Source organism: Podarcis filfolensis (assembly GCF_964270895.1).
Source record: "Podarcis filfolensis genome assembly, chromosome: 3".
Lineage (NCBI taxonomy): Eukaryota > Metazoa > Chordata > Lepidosauria > Squamata > Lacertidae > Podarcis > Podarcis filfolensis.
Window position 1 is genome coordinate 46,251,056 of NC_139606.1, and position 10,863 is coordinate 46,261,918.

General features: G+C 43.8%; 1 long non-coding RNA gene across 1 annotated transcript; it reads left to right on the top strand.

Annotated features, from left to right (window-relative positions):
* The first annotated feature begins 677 nt into the window (after positions 1-677).
* LOC310760376 lies at positions 678-10,490 on the top strand. The gene is made up of 3 exons (XR_014546939.1): positions 678-812; positions 4,415-4,465; positions 10,360-10,490. It is a non-coding gene; the product is annotated as an uncharacterized lncRNA (long non-coding RNA).
* Positions 10,491-10,863: the final 373 nt, after the last annotated feature.

Below are 10,863 nucleotides of genomic sequence, written 5' to 3' on the forward strand. Positions count from 1 at the left end.
CACAGACCCTGCTTTCTATGCCACCCCCCAAACTGAGTAATTGACACTCAACCCGGGGGCCATAGGGACACCCTCAAACCCAACCTTGTGCGATTGTCTCCAAACTGGTGCCATAGAGGCGTGCTGTTTTGTGTCATAAACACTGCCTTCTGAACAGCCCCCCAAAATGAGCAACCAACACTCAAACTGGAGTAACTTTATCCAGGCCATTGTGGCCATTGTAGTCACTTTGTTCAGCCCATTGTGTTCATTCAGTCCAATGTGTGAATTATGGTCAGGAAATTGTGTCCATTCTCTCCATTGTTCCCAAGCCATTGTGTCCATTGTGTTAATTGTAGACAGGCCATTGTTTCCATTGTGTCCATTCAGGCAAGGCCATTGTGTCCATGGTGTCTCCTGTGTCCATTGTGGCTAGGCCATTGTGCCCATGGTTTCCATTGTGTTGATTGTAGCCAGGCTGTTGTGTCCATTGTGTCCAGGCTACAGTGTCCATTATGTCCATTGTGGCAGGCCATTATGTTCATTGTGCCCTGGCTATTGTTGGCATTTTTCCATTGTGTCCATTTGTGGCCAAGCCATTGTGGCCATTGTTTCTATATTGGCCAGGCCATCGTGTCAAGTGTTGCAGTGCAATTGTGGTGAGGTCATTGTGTCAATTGTTGCCAGGCTATTGCGGCCATGCCAATGTGGCCATCCCAATGTGGCTGTTGCAGTCAGGCCATTGTAGGCCATCTCCAGGCCATTGTGGCCAGGCCACAATGAGATTTATGTAGATGAGTTGGATTGAGCTCTGGGGGCCTGTTTACCCAAAGGTAAGTCTCACGGATTTCAATGAGACTTCTAAGTTTTATTAATACCCTGTCATCTTAGGAACAAAGTACTTGTCAGAATCTTTTAGCTAATATTGCTAGGTGGAAATGTACTGAAGGAAAGACTTGTGGGAGACCCTGCTGCTGTACAGCAAAGTAAAATATCCTTCTATGTCTCAGAAAGAGTTAAAATGTCCAGCCTGCTTTGCTGTGTACCATCTCAGCCAATGTGCAACCCTAATAATAACATGCTTAACAACACACACACTTTGAAGTTGAGAATTTGAACATTGCGAACTTAGCCTCTTTCCTTCCATCCCACAAAGAATCTAGTGTCCCATTTTTTAAAAAAACCTTTTTACTTAACAGTTCCTCTGTATTTTAACTTTTTTTCCTCCATGGTCAAAGAAATTGTATGAACAACTACCTAGCTTACTAGTTCAAAACAAAATATTGTAAAATACTGCTTGGATGCTCTGTGAAATAATCAGCACTTTGCAAAGCTCTTTATGCAGTGTGAAATCCATCCGCGAACTAATTAGCTAGCACTTTTGCAAAGTGCATTACAAAGCGATTTGCTTGTATCTAGCATGGTCAGTTCTTGCAGCAGTCAATGTTTTGCAGAAACTGCACTGGAAGACCAAAACCAAATACTTTGCAAGATTTCAGGTACAGTGGTACCTTGGGTTACATACGCTTCAGGTTACATACGCTTCAGGTTACAGACTCTGCTAACCCAGAAACAGTGCTTCAGGTTAAGAACTTTGCTTCAGGATGAGAACAGAAATCGTGCTCAGGCGGCGTGGCAGCAGCAGGAGGCCCCATTAGCTAAAGTGGTGCTTCAGGTTAAGAACAGTTTCAGGTTAAGTACGGACCTCCGGAACGAATTAAGTACTTAACCTGAGGTACCACTGTACTTTGCAAATTAATTACGAATAACTATGCAGGCAGATCTTGCCCAAGAAGGGTAGCTTAGCAGATGCAAACAGTGCAGAATACTTATTTCTGCTTCATCCTCTAAACACACAGCAGTGCATAGCATCTGATAGTTTGGCTTGTGGTTTTACATATAAATGGGCCATTTGTTAAATTCATTTGTAAACCTCCTTCTTAGGTCTGGGATGATAACATCCCTTTAAAAGGCTTTAAAAAGCCTGATGCATCCCACAAATATAATAGAAATAACTCCATGTATATCCTTGGCTCCCCAAAGCCTGCCAAGTTAAGGCATCAAAGAGCATCTTAAGAAGGAGTTCAAAATCTCATAGGATCAAACCCAGAGAAGCTCATTGCTTCTGAACCTCCTCCAATTTTAGCTATATATGCATCAAATCCTCCCAGCCTCACCAACAGTCCCACAGTTAATTTGCTGTAAGGCTAGCTCCTTATCACAGCAGGGGGGTTTATGGTCAAGTCATGAATACCAGAGAATCGGAGATTAAAATAGAACTGCTGCCAGGCTGCTAACTAGTGCTTGAAATGATGCTGTCAGAAGAATCTATGAGAGATTTACTTCCAAGAAATGTGTGGCTGCTGATGAGCCTATTTATGAAATAAGTTTGAAATTCTCATGGCCTACTTTTTTTAAAATTGCATTGCTTACTTCCAAACCCTCTTTACAGACTCAGCAGCTAGCTAGCCTCGGCACACGGCTTTCATGCTTTGTGCAGTTTATAAGTGGGGGAACCATTATTTTCCTATCCTGTTTATTTCTATTTCAGCATCTAATCCATCTTTCAATCCCATAGAGCCTCTGTGCAGAAACGCTGCTGTTGGGGAAATGGTGTCTTTTGTAAACCATGTAAAGTCATCCACGTTCTATGAATAGCTAACAAAAACCTCACTGTGCTTGCTGTATCCGCCATGCCTATCAGCAGGGCGGTCTTTAGCATATGTGGCGCCAGGGTGCAAAAAACTGCCCAACGCACCCAATGTTTGGGGGGGCAGGCCACCAAAGTTGTTGAGCTTTTTGGGGTGGCATGCAACTCTCTCCCATGCCACTGTGGGTGGAGGGAGGAGAGCAATCCCTGCAGCAGTTTGGGAGGGAGCGCGCCTCGCGTGAGCAGCATGCATGCGCTGGGTGGGCCTCTGGACAGCCTGCCAATCCCAGGCGTGTAGGAGGGCGGAGCCGCCCGGCTGCCTCAGCACCTGCAGCAAAAAAGCCTGCGGCGCTCCAACGGGTTCTGCTCCACTTGGCAGCGGCTGGCCTGGCACTTCAATCCCCGGACTCCAAATCTCAGTCTGGGCCTCTTGGCCTGGCGCCCCTGAGAGCCCGCACCCCTAGCCGGCCCCGTCTATCAGCATGGCCTTTCTCATCTTTGGGCTATGCTGGAGTGTGATTTACAAAACAATCCTAATCTCCAGATTCACTGGCTTGCGAAACAAGGTAGAGGTCTCCCTATGCCAACAGCATAGATGAGTACATCTTGGTGGATCTGCCGCTGGTGGTCATGTTTTTCACCAGGATTGGCTAGGATTAGCCTGGGGCATTCCAGGGATGGAGCAAAGGCAGCTTTGCATCCACTTGATACAGAGCTCCTTCATACCACTGGAGGGCCCCAGGAACAGATGCATGATCTGCTAATAAACGTTTCCCAGGTGCACAATTTGACAAAATCTGCTGGGCCAAAATAAGGCAAAAAACGTCATTTTCACATTTTGCCTAGGGCAGGGAAAGGCAGCAAGGTTTCATCAGTGCAAACAATACACCAGTTCACTCTCTCTCTCTCATATTCCACTTCCGATTGCTCCTTGTTGTTGCCGGGAGTTTTTTATCTGTATCTCATAAGAGCTGTTCACATAGTCATAAAATCACAGCAACTTGTGCGGTACTGCTATGTCACATTTTGTTTAGGCCAAGCATGTGCTATATTATAAAGTACATAGAAGTGATGCAGAGGGCTGACTCTAGGTTTTTATTGGGGGAGGAATGTCCCATGAACAAGAGGGTTTCACTTGTATCTAATCTTTCTCACAACCATCACCCGCTTGCTTTCCAAATCTCTCTGGAATCAATTCCCACTGCCACTCAAAGGGAAAGGGGAGCCATCACTTTTGAAAAATGGCTATGTAGCGCAAGCCAGTGCTCCAAGTTGGGCAGAACAGCAACTGGCTTAGGCCCGGCTCATGTCTTTTTCAAGGACAACCGTTCCTACTTTGTCTGTTTGCCACTTCCTTTTGGCGACAATTGTGCACATATTTCTTTCCATTGCACTCAGTTAAATTTACTGGTCAGTGATTGGCTGGAATTTTCAGAGTTCACAAAAATACACATTTAAACTGCAAATTTGCTAGCCTGAAGAGCTTGCCTGACTAAAAAGTACGTGCCTGAGTTTAAAAGAAGCAACTTTTTATTATTATTACAGTTCAGGTTGCGCCATCCTTTGGAATAAAATATGGGGGTGAATGAAAAACAGAAATGAAATTGACAGACACCTATTAACTGAAGCTCCAGGCTATTCAATTACTTGGAGAGCTGATTATTAAGGTTTGCTCTGTCCTTGCACATTGTTAAAAGCAAAAAAATAATAAAAAAATGATGTAGACCGATGTGCAGTGAAGCAATCACATTCTAATGATGTTTTCTCCAATATTTTGCTTCTTAGCTAGTTTAAGAGGCACCATCTTATATTTCAGAGGTATCAAGTTATTAAGAGGTTAGTGACACATTATTATTTTTAAAATAGCTCTGGCATGCTCTCAGTGAAGCAGAGATTGAGTTTTAGCACAAGCTGAAGCAGTAAAAAGAATTATCAACATAGAGACGAAGGAGCAGACACATAAGAAGTACTGCTCAGCACCACCAGGATCCTTTATATAGGCTTATAGGCTTGGATTAATGCTGTGCCAAAAAAGTCTCCCTTTTTAAAAAAAATGTTCTCCATCAATTGATGAGAAAATAAATTGCATTTTAAAATTATCGAATTAGAAAGAAATGTTTGGAGAAATTCTCATAGGTGGGGTGCAGGATTTTGTTTGTATGTACCACATTTTGGGGGTGTCCTTCTGCTCATTCTTCAAATCATGTCTCTGGTGTTCTGCAATCTAGAGCCTTCCTGGGTGTTTACAGAAAACCCTATGATATTAGCTCATGGCTCCTCCAAAAGAGCATTCATTCATCCTGATATGCTTGCACAGGACTTGCATGTTGGTTAGACCGGCCAGTCTGTATTACATATTCACTCTGATTTTTTCTGGAGCAGTTATATGATAGGATGAGCATTCATCCTGATTTGCTTGCAGTAAATTTCCCCAGCAAATCATTCATAATAATAATAATAATAATAATAATAATTTATTATTTGTACCCCGCCCATCTGGCTGGGTTTCCCCAGCCACTCTGGGCGGCTTCCAACAAAGATGAAACATACACTAAAATGTCACATATTAAAAACTTCCCTGAACAGGGCTGCCTTCAGATGTCTTCTGAATGTCAGGTAGTTGTTTATCGCTTTGACATCTGATGGGAGGGCGTTCCACAGGGCGGGCGCCACTACCGAGAAGGCCCTCTGCCTGGTTCCCTGTAACTTGGCCTCTCACAGTGAGGGAACTGCCAGAAGGCCCTCGGAGCTGGACCTCAGTGTCCGGGCAGAACGATAGGGGTGGAAACGCTCCTTCAGATATACTGGACCGAGGCCGTTTAGGGCTTTAAAGGTCAGCACCAACACTTTGAATTGTGCTCGGAAACGTACTGGGAGCCAATGTAGGTCTTTCAAGACCGGTGTTATATGGTCTCGGCGGCCTCTCCCAGTCACCAGTCTAGCTGCCGCATTCTGGATTAGTTGTAGTTTCCGCGTCACCTTCAAAGGTAGCCCCACGTAGAGCGCATTGCAGTAGTCCAAGCGGGAGATAACCAGAGCATGCACCACTCTGGCGAGACAGTCTGCAGGCAGACAGGGTCTCAGCCTACGTACCAGATGGAGCTGGTAAACAGTTGCCCTGGATACAGATTTGACCTGTGCCTCCATGGACAGCTGTGAGTCCAAAATGACTCCCAGGCTGCGCACCTGGTCCTTCAGGGGCACAGTTACCCCATTCAGGACCAGGGAATCCTCCACACCTGCCCGCCTCCTATCCCCCAAAAACAGTACTTCTGTCTTGTCACGATTCAACCTCAATCTGTTAGCCGCCATCCATCCTCCAACCGCCTCCAGACACTCACACAGGACCTTCACTGCCTTCACTGGTTCTGATTTAAAAGAGAGGTAGAGCTGGGTATCATCCGCATACTGATGAACACCCAGCCCAAACCTCCTGATGATCTCTCCCAGTGGCTGCATGTAAATGTTGAAAAGCATGGGGGAGAGGACAGAACCCTGAGGCACCCCACAAGTGAGAGCCCAGGGGTCTGAACACTCATCCCCCACCACCACTTTCTGAACACGGCCCAGGAGGAAGGAGCGGAACCACTGTATGACAGTGCCCCCAGCTCCCAGCCCCCCAAGACGGTCCAGAAGGATGTTATGGTCGATGGTATCAAACGCCGCTGAGAGATCCAGCAGAACTAGGAAACAGCTCTCACCTTTGTCCCTAGCCCGCCAGAGATCATCAACCAGTGCGACCAAAGCAGTTTCAGTCCCATGATGAGGCCTGAATCCCGACTGGAAGGGATCCAAATGGTCCGCTTCTTCCAGGCGTGCCTGGAGTTGTTCAGCAACCGCTCGCTCAATCACCTTGCCCAAGAATGGAAGATTTGAGACTGGGCGATAATTGGCCATCGTGGCCGCATCTAAAGATGGTTTTTTAAGAAGCGGGTTAATAACCGCTTCTTTCAGCGGGTCTAGGAAGGCTCCCTCACGGAGGGAAGCATTCACCACCCCACGAAGCCCATCGCCCAGTCCTTCCCGGCTAGCTTTTATAAGCCAGGATGGGCAAGGATCCAGGAGACAGGTGGTTGGCTTCACTCGTCCAAGCAGCCTGTCCACATCCGCGGAGGTAACAGGTTAGAATTCATCTCACAGTTTTCAATGCATTTCCTGGTCACCCTCCAAACCAGAAAAAGTCTGGGGCTTTTTTAAGTGGATTTGATGCATACGTGTGATCGAGCACTTTAACTATGCTATGCAACCTAAAGTTCCAGTGTGTGCTCAAATCCCTCTTGCAAAACACTGACAGTCTGGAGGCAACCTCTGTAGTCAGTCTCAGTGGTTTCCCATGCATCAAAGCTCAAGGGAAGATGTCATGAGGTCATTTCTCCCATCGGGCTTTTTCAGATCAGCATGCTCAGGTGGCTATTGGGACTGCAGATTACTAGGACACAGTTTAATGAAAAGAAAACAAACACACACTGCCCATGGGCAATTATTGTTTATTTATTAAATATATTAGTTGTTTTTTGCCGTAGCAACTCAAAGCAATCCACAATATTTTCAGCAAAAAAACCCACATACATACATACATTAAAACCAGCATTTTAAAAAAGAATATAAAATTATCATTCACAAAAAAGTAGGCTAAAATATCCCACCCATGCAAAATGGCTATAGATAATTAAAAACCAAAGCCCTGATGGAAAAGGAATGTTTCATGCCTAGCATCTAAAGATAAGTAATGATGATGCCAGATGAGCCTTCCTTGGCAGAGCATTCCACAAGTGGGGTGCCACCACTGAAAAGACCTGTTCTCGTGTTGCTACTTTCCAGATCTCCTGTGGAGAAAGCACATGAAGAAGAGCCTCAGATGATGATCATAGGGTCCAGGTCAGTTCTTATGAAGAGAGACAGTCCTTGAGGTATTAGTGTCCTGAGCCACATCTACAATTGTTAAAAAAGAAGAAATCATGGGTCAAACTTTTCCAGATCAAGCATCATGTTTGGCCCCAGTTTTTAGCCAAACTACCCTTTCTAATTCTTATTGCCAATCTCTTATAGGTAACTAAGTAGATACATAAGGATATGAAAAGTAGGAATTTGTTTTGATTTGTCCAAATAATTGAATAGGTCAAAATTAAAAACCAGGTATTTCAACTATAATTCACCCTTGCTGCGTTCAAGAACCAATACATATGCTAAGGTAGTTTAAGAGATTAATGCTACAAACAAAAGGCACACACTATAGATCAGGCTTCCCCAGTCTTATGCCTCTTGATGTTGTTGGATTACAACCACCATCTGTCTTGCTCATTGGCCATGTTGACTGCGGCTGATGGGAACTGTAATCTGAAATATCTGGAGGGCACCTGGTTGGGGAAGGCTGATCTATACCCCATGTTTTTTGGGCATGACATTTGTGCTTGGTTGGAATCATGTCAACTAAGAACAGATTGTCCCAAACCTTTTACATCTTGAGCAAGTTTCTAGCCTTCACTCTGCTTCCTAATTATCTCAGAATAGCATATTACAGTTTGAGAGGTTCTAGCTGAATCGTTGGTATTTACAAAATGTTATGCAGCCGCTCAGCATTGCTGGTGATGGGGCCAGCAACTGTATCTCTCTGTGCATTTTTCAGACGTGTGAGCTATGTCTACATTAGACACTATTACCTTTTAATGGTGCACTATTATCTCTGCAGTGGAATGGAGACTGAGATTAATGAGCCAGAGGAAACAGGGGAAGTATAGTGGATTAAACTAGGGAGTATAGTCAATTTGAGTTAATGGGTAACTACATGAGCGTAGATATGGTACTTTGCTAGAACAAAAAATCACTATGAACTATTAGCCCAGGTCTGTGAAACCTGTGCCCCATCAAGCAGAACATAGAATTTTTCTACATACAGTGACTCAGCAAACTTCCTTTTGTTACTGCCTGACCAGGACCATAAGAAATTTATCATTGTTGTTATTATATTTAGTCAATTCATATCTTCCCTTTCCTCCCAAAACACATAGGATAGCCGACACAGCAGTGATAAAACTTTCTAAAAAGAAACAACAACTAAAAACAGTTTTAAAACATTTTTTAAAAAACTTTATTTAAAAAAAAATAATATTTATTACTTTTAAAGATTACAGAAAAGGAAAAGAAAAAGAAAAAAGAGAAAGAGAAAAAACAAAAAAGAGGAAAAAACAATACAATACAATATATAAACAATACAAAACACAACCTAAACATATTAAACTACACTAAACAAAACCCTAACCCACCTTGACCCTAAACAAAACAAAACAATAACCATTTTAAAACATACATCACACCTTTTCCATACTCTATCTTTCATTCCCTTGTTTCCTCGACTTCCTCTAACCTCCCTTTTTGTATTCCACTTCTATTAATTGTTTCAGCAAATCCATTCCATCTTTCTCTATTTTCTGTCATATTATAAATATCTTAACATATTTTTTAAGAACACTTACTGAACTAGTGATCTGAGGGTTGCCAGGAACAGCATGTTTCAGCCATCAAATGCCCAGGTGTTGTTTCAAACCATGACAGAGTTCAAACCATAATATACAGCATTACATTGGTACAATGCATGATGATCACATGTTTGTCTTGAAACCCCACTCAAAAGTACTGTTTGAAGCAAGTAGGGGAGGATACAAAAAAGCACTTTGAGACACCCTCTGCAGTGCTGTTTCTGCAAAAATTGGACAATGGGAGCTCCCTTCAAGCACTTCTCAAAAGCACTGTTTGAAGCAGCTCATGCACTTCTCTGGCAAGCTGGTGGGCTGAGGTAGGGGGCAGCATGGGCCGACTGCTCTCCCCTATCCCACTCTGCCACTCCCAGGAAAATTGCATGGGCTCCGATCTTAAATGGCGGGGAGGAGCCTTTTGCAATTCTTCCCTCTTCCAAGTCACTGCGGAATCAAAAAGGTTCCCACTCGATCTAGTTCAGTACTGTCTGTGTCAACTGGCAGAGTTTTACCTTTTTTAAAAAAAATAAAATTATATTTTTTATTGTTTTAATGTTGTATATTAATGGTTTGCTTGTGAGCCACCTAGGGAACTCCTGTTATCAAACAGCTCTGTTAACACAAGGGGAAATTCAAGGCAGCACTAAGGAGATTGTTCTGTCAGCTCAAGCATTTCTGCTTGCCCCTTTCCTCTCCAATGTGTTTTTCTGCACGTTCTCCCAAACCTCTAGAGCAGATTTGGCAGAGAGACAGGTGGAGGAGAGAGAGAGGGCATTCCCCACTGATTAGTGGGAATATTCTGCTAATGGAACTGGGTAGTTGAATCTGGCTCATAGTAAGTAAGCAAATAAAAAATGTCATTTAGTCAAACTTTTAGAAATTTGATTTGAAGCCGATGCTTTTAAAAACCTCCTTTATATCAGTGAATAAATATCAGGAACATCACAACATAAGCAATCCCGGGCATTTCTGACTCAATCACAGATTTCACATCTATAATACAGAAGCAGTGCTATTAACTTTTTCAGTAATGCTAGCAGCCTCAAATATTCTATAAATGAACCTCACATTCATTGCAGTAGTGTTCACTAGAAAATTGTTAAGTGTCAATGTGAGTACAGGAATTTTTTTAATTATGTGTCATAAAATGCAGTGCTGTTTGGAATGAGCACCTTATTTGAAAATGTAGGCTCACTGGCATGGCTTCATGTATGCAACATGCATTTATCTGTTTTTCCTTCTCTTTCTTTGCCTCAGACACACTTGGACCGGGAACCTCGCTTTCACAAATAGGTCTCTACTTGCTTTACTTACCTCAGGGCTGGCCCATCCATGAGGCAGACTGAGGCAGCTGCTTCAGGTAGCAGAATCCACTCTGCAAATGTGCCCCCCAAGCCACCACTGATGGAAAAGTGGCTACAGCAGCTTTCAGGTTCTGGGCAGAATGTGTAAGAGCCCCATGAGATTGTGCAGGGCTCCTGCAAGACCTCACTGAAATCCAGAAAACCGCAACCACACAAACCCAGTAAGCATGGCTTTGGCAGGAGTGATGGGGGGGGGGCTGGCAGCACGCATGGAGGGCAGCACCTTCCAGTTTCACCTCAGGTGGTGAAACAAAACAGGCTGCCCCTGACTTACCTAAACAAAACTGCCAACCAATCCTTCCCTCCTAAATCATCTGCTCTTCTCTCTTTCACTCGCTGCCTACCCTTGGTGAAATATTAAATTAAGAAGATAAGAAGAGTCCTGGTCAAAGGCCCA